The 13,353-nt window shown below is 29.1% G+C and overlaps 1 protein-coding gene across 1 annotated transcript in view; it reads left to right on the forward strand.

Annotated features, from left to right (window-relative positions):
• LOC123292458 (cubilin-like) overlaps positions 1-13,353 on the forward strand; it is a 321,907-nt gene that overhangs the window by 130,921 nt on the left and 177,633 nt on the right. Inside the window, exon 3 of the mRNA XM_044873126.1 lies at positions 5,352-5,446. The gene's annotated coding sequence lies outside the window, so the exon portion shown is untranslated. The remainder of the gene's footprint in view (positions 1-5,351; positions 5,447-13,353) is intronic.

The raw sequence follows: 13,353 nt of genomic DNA on the forward strand, positions 1-13,353 counted from the left end.
TTTATTTTATTTTATTTTACATGGAAGTAGTACACTATAATTTAGGATTTTTTAATAAAAATCTATTGTGACATATGTTTCGTCACAATTTAAGATAATTTTAAAAGCAGTAAAAATTCTTTTGAAAATTGCTGCTATTTATACTAAAATATTATGTCAAAAATTAAATCAGCTAGGACTAGACAATTAAAACTTCTTTTAAAAATAATTCATAAATATAACAAAATCCGTAGTGCAGGAGCTGCGTTAGGTAAACAAATTCCCTCAGAGATTTAAAAAATAACACATTTAAAACTGATCATAAAATGCAAAAATATTATTTTGAAAAAATTCTTAATTTTGTAATTTGCGGATCCCTTGCCATCACCCCTTGTTTATCCGTCGATTTTTCTCATTAACGACCTTGACCCTATAAATATTAAAACCCTTCTTCTCAAGATGGCAAAAATAACGTCGATGTAGGGTCAATGAAAACGAATTTTCCAAAATTCCATCATCAGTACAAAAGCAATAAAATTATAAAGCAAAAATTTAAAATGACATAAAATAATGATATATAACTACAAGATATGACTAATAGAGTAAGAGCCAGCGCCCGCCAGACATACGTTAAAGTATAAAAGCTACAACCTTATTTCTTAGGAATTAGGTTTAAATAATTATATTTATAATTTTCACATGGGATTTTTTTAAATTTGCTATAAAATATTTTATTAAAATATTTTTTTGACATTTACATCAGCTGTCATCTGCATTTACATCAGATGTAATTCCAGATTTATTTACATTAAATGTCTTTCCAGAATATATAAAAATGAATTTTCAATATTACGTTTTTAATAATTCAATATTTTCGATAACAAGTTTTCAACATTTATCGAGCGTATATCTACTTATATCGTTTACCGGAAACATAATACTGAATTTCTGTTACTTGAAAGAAGTCCTTAGAGTTACGAAATATGAATTAAACTCCTTCTTGTGGCATCGTGCAAAAGCTACAACATTTCTATCAGTTAATGAAGTACCATGTTTGATAAACAAACGTTGGTCATACTTTCTATTAAAACTGTTATAATCTTTAAAAACTCTATTTTTACCTTGATATATGTTTTCAAACTGTACGATTATGTTTAAAAATTACCTTTCGATATATTTATATAAGTTTAACTTTATGTTAATTAATGTTAAAAAGGCTATTCAGTGTTGTATAATATGATTACTCATTTGGAAACTTATTTCAGAAGCACAAGAGTATTTATTATTTATTTTATGCTATGCGAGTTGTCAATACAAATATTGAAATACTCCTCTCACTTCCCGTTCCAAATAAATCCATGTAGGATGGTTCCTATTTATCAACAGGATGAAGTATCATAACAACCTAAACATCAAACTCCTCCGTATAATTGATAATATTAAAGGTTATTTTTAATGACTGTTTTAAAAGGTGTTTTATGGAGATTGATGAATAGACGAAGAAGATTATTATTATTATAGCTTATAAAAACATTTTTATTTCCTATTCATCACTACAGTCTCTAGACGTAGTGTGTTTAACAGGTTTGTTAATTTTATTACTTCATGTTTGTGGGTGTTTTCTACGCTAAATATTATAAAAAGATAAAATTTATTTTTCGTTTTTTTTCATTTGTATGTTGATTGTAATCTTCGAAACGACGGGGTTGTTTTGATGAATTAGGTATCTTTGGATTAGTCTGAGCGCTAGGAGCGTCGGCTGAGAATAATCCCGAAAATGCCTGGATGAAAAAAATCGTGTTTGTTATCAGATAAAAGGTCACCAAGAGCACGCATGAAATGGCGTGAGGCATTGATTACCAGCGATTAGTACTTTATTTTCAAGAGTATGACTTGCGATTAAGAATGGGAGAGAATGATGTTCATATAATTGCCTCGGCTGGATATACAGGAGCCCATTCTCACATCTTAATTTTTAGTAAATTTTTTAGTGGGTTGAGGAGCCTCAAAGCCTCTTTACATAGCTTAATTCTATTGGGCTTGACTAAATTGTCTCTGGATGTATATAATATTTGCACTTGACTCCAGATAATAGCGACCTAAAATAATAGCTCGACGATTGACGCAAGTAAAAAAACAGTTATCGCATATAAACCATTTAAAAATATCAGGCTCACCACACCTAGAGCCTAGTTAACCTAGAACCTATCCACCTAAAAATAAACATGCATTTTTGTTTGATCGAGTCTTTCAATTGATTAAATTTTTGCTTGAAACAATTTTTTATATCTGATTTTTTATATGGTTTTCATTTATTTGCAAATGTCAAATTTCTGTCACTTGTCTTAGCTCCGAGTGTCGAAATAACTGCTAGTTAAAAAATGTACCATAATATGCTTCGCCCTATATATCACTACATAGTACAAAACAAAGTCCCTTCTTGCTGTCCGTCCCTAAAACTATGCAAGGGATTTTGATGGGTTTTTTTTATAATAGATAGAGTGATTCAAGAGGAAGGTTTATATGTATAATTCATGTAGAATATAGTAGAGAAACACTGATAATTTTAGAGGTTTCTAATTTGATGACGTAAATAAAAACATTTTGGTATATAAAGAGTCTTAGTATATTTAGTATCAGCATTGCACCCGTGCGAAGCCGGGTCGGGTTGTCAATTTCATTATAAATTGTTTCAAAAATTAAGAATGGTTTATTCTCATAATGATATTTCCATAATAGCTTTATCTACTTTTATACCTACTATGTAATTCTACATTATATATTCTATGAAGGTGAATGCCTCCTCGAGGAGTTATCGGGAGCGAATGAGAGTCAAGCGAGAAAGGAAACGCGGGAGTAAGAAGCCTGCAAAAAAAATTTATTAGAGCGAACCTAGCTCTGTGTCCGAAGGTTGCATGCTGCCATTGCGGTTTTATCTTAATTATTTACCTGGAAGATAAGTGCATTCAAGGGAGGATATGATGAATGAACGAGGGACGTGCAAGGCAAATTAAATACAAGTGTCCAGTGAACTGGCCATACTGATACCTATAGCAAGAGGTTTTGCAGGAATAGAGAAGCATCGAGGATATTTTAACATCGACTAGCCAAGTAGCATTAAATTCATTTTTATGCAATTGGTTTGAATTATAGACCCTAATATAGGCATGAAAACGAAGCACTGGAATCTGCCACTCATGTAAATAAATGAATAAAAAACCCAAACCCCGGCGAAAAAAGAGTTTTATTTTAAAAAAGAATGGGAAAAATGTAAGAAAGCATTAAGTTTGTCATATAATATTTCAGCGTTTTTATTCCCACCTACACAACAATAGGTACTTATAATAGGAAAGTCAAACAATTGAAATATTATTTGGGAAAATGAAAGTTAATTTGAAGTTGAATGATTTGATGTGGTTACTATACATTCCAAGAAGAAAAATGTTCTCTGATGAAAATCGTATTCGTTGATGCGTACATTGAAATGTTATATTTAAAGGTTTTCTTTAATATTTTATTAATAACGCTTAAATAACGATTATATATTTCAACATATTGTAATATATTGTATAAGTACTACACACTAAAAATATTATTGAATATTATTTTAGTAAGAAAACAAGTGAAATTTACAAAAAAAAAAAAAACCCCGACCAATGCGATTTATTCCTTGTAAACCGATTTTTGGAAACCTACCAATAAAATATTCTCAATCAAGTCGGTTCGACTGTGTAGAGGCACATATAAAAACTTTAAACTTATAACACTCCTTCATAAATCAATATCAAAGTGATGGTCTAGGACATAAGATAAGATGAAAAGGATACTTAGAAAGCTATCATTTTTTGGGACATATTTTTGAAATATTTGAGAAATATTATTGAATATTATTTTAGTAAAAAAAAACAAGTGAAAACCCCCGACAAATGCGATTTATTACTTTAAACCAATTTTTGGAAACTTAGCTACAAAATTCATAGTAATTATTTATACGTAATGTAAATATAAAATTATATGTCATGCCTTTTCCAAACTGAATCGATTTTGAAGATCATCTCCAATTTTCTAGTTTTTTTTTTGGGCACGGAACTCTGAGCTTGCAAACTACCTTTCAAATGAAACCAAAATAATTAAAATCGGTTCATTCGTTTAGGCGCTACAACACACAGACACACATTGATAGCGGTCAAACAACCCTTTTTAAGTTCGGGGGCTAAAAAAGGATACATAATATTATTATTCCATCTTATATATTATTTCTCAAGGGCGTTTTTTCCTGTCCACGAAATAACTTTCTCATTACTTTATCAAATCCAGGATTTAACCCTCATTTTTAGCTTATCGTGCTGGCTACTAGCGGAAGATTGGCACACATGCTAGAAAAATAATATTAACATTTAGTTTTGTTCATTATGTAATTTGTTTACCATATCTGTAATAAAATTGCCTATAAATAAAATAGAGTAAATTACTATTGATGTTTATCACAAGGTCGAGCTAGTTTAACTATAATTGAATAAACTCGGAGCGATCTTTATACAGGAATACACTTTTGAAGGATTCTAACACACAGGCTATAACTAAAATAAATATACAATAATATTCGCCTTTTCGCCTTTGGTTTTATTCGGTTTTCGTATTCCACAGAGTAGAGTGTCACCGGATGGGTCTTGGGAAAGATAATAAGTTTGATACAAATATTTTGAGAGTAAGTTTCCACAGAATTGGTTTTGTTTTGTTTTTGGGATTTATAAGTTTGTTGATTCATAAAAAGATTTTATTGCTTATTTGAATACCATGAATTTGCGGTTGGTACATACGACCTTATACTTTTTGAAACTAGTTGTAGACATTGTAGATAAGTATAAAGACATTTTTTGTACTTTTCGTCAATATTTTACTTATTAGATTTTTAAAATGCTTTGCATTCAATTTGTTGCGAATAGAAAAGTGATATTGGAATTGTATTGAAATATTTAATAATAATAATGAAAATGTTTGAAAACATTCCCCTTAGGCGTAACAAGAAATTAATTTTATAAATTTAATGTATTATCAAATATTTCCAAATAAAATGTAACATTTAAGGTTATTAAAATGTCCCAACCTATTGTATATCTTTATTTATATGGTCCAACTTTGATTAGTGAAGAATTAAGAGAAAGAGGGCTTAAGGGCTTTATTGTAAGACCATTACTAAAAGATTAACCTTTAAGCTTAAAAAGACTTTGAATTTTTAGTAAAAGAAGGTCCAGCTCTATGAGAACGGAAACACACAACTTTATAGTTTAATAATTTTGCGAGACTTAAAATTTTACAATCACCTAATTAAATTTTTTTTCTTTATAATTTAACAAATTTTTTTGTTCCAGGTACGTATCCAATATATTCCATTTGATCAACGCTTCTTTGATGATGAACAAAAGTTGTCCTCCTAAATAAGTTATAAAATCACCATGAAAATCAAGTAAGTAAAGTAAATTTCTTCAAAATAATTTTCTATGTTTATCTCTAATTTTATTGTGTCATGAATTTTCGAACATTATAATCAATTATTTTAAAAATTTGGCACATATAATGAAATAGACGTTTTGATTTTTTGTCCAAAGCCAGTCAAAATTTAAATAGGATTAGTCCTTAAGAACTTGCATATATCTTTAAATCATTACTAAATTATTGAACTAAGAACTTCTTACACAGCCAACGGTGCTATATAATCGCACCGTGTGTGAGTTTTATTGGAGGCGTTTCCATGGTAACGATACACTACTTTAATTATAAAATTGTATGGATGCATACATAATTGTATGGATTGCATTTATGACTTACATTGAAAATTTAATATTATTGTCTCACAAATTTAAATAAATAATTATGATAATTTACATTGAAAAAATAATATTTGTGCAATTTGATTTCTTATTTTCACAATTTTTAATGCATTATTTTTAATTAATTAGTGTTTTTCAATAATTTTAATTTGACATTTTCTATAACATTAACATGTAAACAACTGCAAATAAGTCATAACAGCCTCCTTTATCCTCTTTTTACTGAAAGCGCTGGCGTCGTTTTTATTGCCCCTACCATGACTACGCACACAACGAATTGGGATTTTGACTTTGTGTGACTTTTGATATATGTGTAAAGTTTATAAAATTTTAAATAACAATGAAAATTTGTAATTTTATCACTTGTATTAGCAGTGTGAACTTTTTCTGTATACTTTATACATAAACAGACAATCTTTTATAATCACTCTGTATGTGGAATATAATCAAATTTATTTATTTCATTTATTTTTTACTGTATAAATTCATATATTTAATCGGTTATAGTTTATATGATTATAATACATTTGTCATTTCAATATGTTTATCATCCGAAAATATATACAAAATGTATCAAAGATTTGGAGCATATTTTACAGCCATTACCTGTAGTCTTTATATTCTTTTTCTGAAATTTCCTTTAAGGCAACTATATCTGTAATAAATGAGATGTAAAAACTTTATTTGAGCCAATGAATTAAATTAAGCGATAGTTGATAATTTCTAACAAAAAAGAAGTTTAAAGTTGGCCTATCTATGTATTAGTCTATAGTATCTATGGTAAATTCCAAATATATTATTCGATTTCAATGTGTTTTTTAATTTAATTTAAAGGTTGTTTCAAGAGGAATAAAATAAAATTATGAAAGCGCTATCAAGTGTAAAATGTTTGATATTCCGTTTTAATCATTTGAAGCTGAGAAAATTTTTTTTCTCAGCGCTTACGATATAAAAATATATTAATACAAGCCAGTTTTTCGATGAAACCTATTGGCAATATCTCAACAACAACAACATAGCAACACATATAAATCCGAGTTACATAGCAGTAGCAAAAACTTCCATGTTTCGAATTCCGATTATAATTTATATAAAGTTTTATCTCTTATTATTCGTTGTGTGCGTAGTCATGGTGGGGACCTCATAAAATCGACGTTAGCGCTTCCAGTGGATAATTTTGATGTTACAAATTACAATTATTTAAACTTGTTGCATTAAAAATTGTCTCTTATTGAAAATAAGAGACCAAATTGCAAAAATATTATTTTTTAAATGTAAATTATCATAATTACTTATTTAAATTTGCTAGAAATTAATAATATATTTTTAATGTAAACCATAAATGCAACCAGTACAATTATATATACATCCATACAATTATGTTAATAAAGTAGTGTATCGAAACGCCTTCAATAAAATTCATGTACGGTGCGAATAGCACCTTAGATGATCAATATTGTAATATTCTTATTTGCAAAATGTTATGACTCCAAACCTCTAGTTTCGGTAATGCATTGCCTCTCAGTCTGTAAGAAAATTTGTTAAATAGACTTTATACTAGGCACAAAGTAATGTTCATTGTTTCCCGTCGATAGTTTTATAGATTTTGCCTTTTTCAATTATTTTGAATCATTCTGTACAAATAAATATACAATATTAAAGACTTTATTTAATTTTTATATCACCAATGACACAAACATATCGTTATATAACATAACATCATATAAACAAACGAACAGAAAAACAGACGCAAACAAACGCAGCCAGCAATGGTTATGTTATTGTGTTAAAAGTGTGACAACAGAAAGTTTTTTTTTTGTATTTGTTTTTTTTTTTTTTTAAAGATTTATAGTCTATAATTTGTAATATATATCATTTGTTGTCATTGTTTTTTTGTGTTTGTCTTATTTCTTCATTTTTATTTTCTTTATGTTGTTATACCATGCATTACAGTGTCAATGAAAGTGGAGGTCACTACTTAAAAGAAAACTGATCATATACCGCCTCATTCATGTCAGATGAAATGAGATTCCTCTACAATTTTTCGGAAATGAACTAAGAATAATATAGTTGTGGGCAAACGAAGAATTCCCAGATTTATTGTTTATGGAATTTGAAAAAACAGAATAGATTTTCGGAAAAGAAATTTTTAAGAAAATTCAGTCCAAGAATTTCATGAGTTACTCATCACAGGCGATAAACTCAAACACTAAAACTTTTTAGAATTCTGTATGTAATTAAGATGATCATATTGTTAAAGTATTGTCGGCTGCGGAGAAATGACCCTACAGGTGTGTTGAAAAAGATGCTTCTATTTGTAAAAGTAAGTTTAAACAAGTGTTATTTTTGCGCGGTACAGGTGAGTACAGGTAAGAATATGAATATCACACCCCTTGTGGTCACACCCTTGTACCATCAAATATGTACGGCGTTGCTGGATACTAACTCTGTATTGGTATTTGAAACGAATTACATAAATTCCGTACAAAAACAAATCTGGTAACTTCGGTACCCAAATTTAAAAAATTTCCCGTCAATTTCCGATGCCCAACGTGTTAATTTCTGTACAGCATTTATGCAATTCGCTTTGAGTAATTAAGCAGAAATAGTATCTAGTAACTCCATATCTAGTGATGAAAGGGTGAGCCACCAAGGGGTGTCACATTCATATTCCCACCAGTACTCACCTGTACCGCATCAGAATGACGCCATGGTGCTTAAACTTGCTTTTACATATAGGAGCATCTTTTTTAAAATGATTTCTGATGGATAATATCGCCCGCAAAATTTCAGCAAAGGCTTGTGGTGTTAGACATTAAAAGGTGTATTGCAAAAGCAAATTGATGAAAATCTTCGAAAAAAAAAACTACATTTATGTTGTTATATGTCTTCGACTAAACAATTTAGACAAAATCATGTGGAGTCAATTTATAAAGGAAAGTTGTTTCATTTCAAATTCCTTATACAATTGAAATAAACGGTCCGAAGCATCAGACAAGACTTTCTTATATTATAAAATTGATATATTATTCTTGTAATATTTTTATTGAAAGCAGCCAATTGTAAAAATTGGCTGGTTTTGTAAGGGTGAGGTTAAGCAAAGATTACTAAGTTTCAAAAGTTACTTAAAAAGACATTTAAATAATATTTCATCAATTTCGGGTAGGGTTGATTTGAACACTTTTGACGATTTCATCCCCTCCAGCTCCACGGCTCCAGGGGGAGGGGTCCCAGAGGGGAGTTATATCAAACCTAGAACCTTGTTGATATAAACCTTGATACGAAGTTTCACTTCTGTCCCCTCAGCAGAAAGTAGGAGTCCCTAGAAAATCCCATTTTCCTGTATTTGGAAAGGTTTTCCCTAGGGTGAGGGCCTTCTCGAATTTTCCCGGATATGTGGCTTATACTAATCTTTAAGGTCTAGCCTCGTGCCAAGTTTAATCGAAATCGTTAGAGCCGTTTTTGAGAAAACCCAAAAAATCCTGTTTTGGCCTAGAGGTAGAAGTACCCTTGAAAAAAGGCCTAGGGAAAAAAATCGTCTGGAATTATGACCAAACTGAACCTATGTACCGAGTTTGAGAAAAATTGGTTGAAAATTGAAGGCTCCAGCTTGGTAACAGACATACCGACATACCGACGGATGCAACATTTTTTAAAAACCACTTTCATGAAATCGGGGACCCTCAAAACGTGTATTTCCGTTGAAACCCCGATATAGATTTTTTTTCGTTCGCAATAATTTATTATAATTATAATATAACAAAGTAAAAACAGAATATAAGGAAGTTTGCATATAAGCGGTAATAAAAATTTGAATAATATAAAATATAAACAATTCACATGGCTTGTTTAAATTAAAAATTGTGACTCTCAACTTCTTTTTCTTTTATTGTCTTCTTCGTCGTGGAAATTTTAATGCAAATAGTTTTTTAGAAAATTTTCAGATGTTTGGAAATTGAAAATGATTAATTGCTCTTCAAAAAAATCATTAAAAAAATTTTTTTTTAGATAGATAGAAGTTACATTCAAAAAAGTTAAACATTAACAAATAGACTAAACAGAATTAAACTTTCAGACCTTAGTTGTATATATTTTATTTTTCCTAAAAGTTTAAATATTTTTCATACATTTCGCCCCCCCCCCTTCTTCAATATTTGAAAATCCATGGCATTAAATTTTTACAACTGGAAAAATTTTTCATCAAGTAGTTCCTTACTTTTTTGCTGTGTAGAAATTTATGCAATAAATTACATTATTTAAGTTTGTTCGTGAACAGTACACAAAATCGAAAATTTTAATACATGGTTTAAAGTTTACAGTAGCATAATATGTATAAGATCACAGACTCATCGCATATGCTCGGCATATTTGAATGCAAAAAACTTAAATGGTCATGGATAAATCATATTTTTCGTGCATTCGATTATAGATGGTCAAACTTCGAGATCTTCGAGAATTTCACAAATATTCGGAAGTGCTTTGACTAAGATTGCTTTGCAATGTATCAGGTTTTCTCGTTCTATGGATTTAAATTAATCATAAATAAGTATTTTTGTAATAAAATTGATGTTACTAATTTCTCTTATTCAAATATTTTTACTTTTAAGGAAATTCGCTAAGAAATGAAATTATTCAGTATGAAATTATTTGAGGCTTCTGTTCCAAATTTTCATGTTAGATTCTGTTAAAACAGGGGAAAATTAGACGAAATGGATGAAATATTGATGCTTAAACATTGAGAGAAAATAAATTATAGCAGAAATAATACACGAAAACATGAAATTTCATCACTTTAAATGTATTTTATGGAAAAACAACGCTTGTAATAATTTTCTTTAGGGAAATATTTAACTACTGAGTATTAGTTTTCTAAATTAATATTAAGAAAATTAGCCTTGTTACATAATAAAGTATACCTTTTAAAACATTTCAATAGAGGATTTTCATGTCAAAAATAGAATCTTTAAAAGCTCAAATCAAAAAATTTAGCTTCGTAAGGAATATAAAAAAAATTACCTGCTCTTAAGTACATAAATGAGAATGCATATAGACGATTTAAAGATGGTCTTAAGAAAACGTGATATTTTGGTACTTCCCGAGGAAAGTTCTTAAGAGAAGGATTTGGCTCTATTAATTTTTATAGGCTATTATTTAAACTTCAATCCTTCGGATCAAAATGGAAGCGATTTCTAGATAAAATCTACAACATTATTTACCAATTAATTATTCGTTAATTTAATGATTTATTACACATATTCACAGTTGAAAGAAACAAATTTACTTCTTCAACTATCCTCAATGATAAGTTGTTCTCTAAACACCTTAGATTCGAAAGTAGGATAAAAAAAGCGTATGCATATAATAATAAAATAAATATAAGTATGTGTATATGATACAGTTAAAATTCTTAACCGGTCAAAGCTATTATTAAGTGGCAAAATCAATCAAAAGTACTTTTGACCGCAGGCTTTTGACGATTTGTCATTCTACAAATCGTTGTTTCAGTCAAAAAAGTGCTTTTGCCTAATGAAGCTGGTCAAAAGTGGTTTTGACTAACTGATTTTTGCTTACTATTACTTCAATTATTTTAACATCATTTAAAATTAATAAACAAAAAAAAAAAAAAAACTACATTTTTTTTCGTTATTTTACTATCAATTTTTTAATTACTTGTAACTTTTTCTTTGTATCATTTATAATACCAAAACCAAACCTTTGTAAGAAATCATTTTGCAATACTAATTACATAAATAGTTATTTCCATTCCAACTTATTACTAGCAACTCAACTGGGCACAAAAAAAACTCGATGCAAAAAAAACAACTCGGTACAAAAAAAACTCATTACAATAACGACTCCTATGCGGATTATTGAAGGAACGAAATCACAGGGTTAACGCTAGTTGTTTTTTTACCGATTTGTTTTGGCACAGGATTGTTTTTGTGATGAGTTGTTTTTCCAGAGTTATAATAACCGAGTTGTTTTGGCGCGACTGAGCTATTCATAGCAGCCCCTTTTAGTGATTAAAAGTAGTTTTGACCAGATGCGTCAATCAAAACTACTTTTGACCGCAAAGGCACTGTTAACCAGTCAAAAACATTATTATCTAATGATTTTCAGACAAAACTACTATTGACCAACCTGTGCAGTCAAAAGTACTTTTGTCTCTTTTTCTTCAGTTAAAACTACTTTCAACTGGCTAAGAGCTTTGACTGTGACAAATATAACAATCATGTTTCTTTCCTTTTAAAGATAAAACTATATCATTTAGTGTTACGCACTGTAAAGAATCTAAGAAGAAGCGGCAGTATTCCAGTAGTAAGCAGCAGTAGCAAGAGCTCACACATCAAATAAATAATATATAAAAATAACGAAATATAACAACATAGAGAGAACAACTGAAATATGGTACAGCTAGAGAATTTATGTAAAATCTAATAAATCATAACTAAAAACCAGAAAATATTTTTTCATGTCAGGGACTTGTTTATCCTTTCTAAATTTAATAAATAAAGGAATAGCATAGCATATGACGTACTGTATACGTATGAGAACAGACGTATTATATGGACTTTGTTTATAGGTTGTCTTATAAAGACAGCAAAAAGAATGTCTCACAAAATGAGCTATAATTTATCAAAATGTGGGAAATAATATCAAAGGTGTAGATTAATCAACATGCCAGAAAAATAATTCTATTCTCTACTTTACTATTGCACAATTTTCCTACTTAAAAAACTATTTTGTATTAGTTTTACGTTAAAATATTTCTATTCTAATATTTTTCTACTTTTTAAGAACTGTGCTTTAATTAAATTTTACTTCTAAATAATAGATACTACCAAATTTTTTACCATCTTTCTACTCCATCAAAATTTTACTATCAAAAATTAATACATTATATATAGAGTAGCTCGATGGACATAGCTTAAAATCGTTTTCATTGAGACACAGTTTAAAGTCGAAAGTATCTTTAAAATTTTTGTTCCAAACCCAATACTTAAGGAGTTACGTGCACTAAAAATTTAAAAAATAAAGTAAGAACCTTGTTGAGTAAAATAGTCGAATGTTTTAATAATTGAAAATGTTTCACACTACTAACGGGCATTTTTCTTCATCGGAAAGGTCTTTCTGTACGGGACGTTCAGCATTAGCTTTAGCAAAATCTTTTTCTAACAAATGACGATGAACATATACAAACCCTTGTTTATTAGGATTTCCCTCAATCTTGCATTTCGGTCAAAATATTCCTAAATAAAGTGAATATTCGGTATATTATGGATTTGTAAACGTAGCCATTAAATTAATCTTAAAATTTCAATTTAAAAAATAAAAAATACCAACATAAACAATCAAATGTCACTATAACAACGATATAACAAAACAATTACATGGTCTTATTACTTACCAGATTAAGTTACTTTCATTTTACCAGATTAACTTACTGTTCACTTTCGACTTAAAATTTTCCAATGAATATACTTTTAAGCTATGCCCATCGAATCCCGGACATCCTATACATATATACTTTTAAATGATTCGT

Source organism: Chrysoperla carnea, chromosome 2 (genome assembly GCF_905475395.1).
Source record: "Chrysoperla carnea chromosome 2, inChrCarn1.1, whole genome shotgun sequence".
Taxonomy (NCBI): Eukaryota; Metazoa; Arthropoda; class Insecta; order Neuroptera; family Chrysopidae; genus Chrysoperla; species Chrysoperla carnea.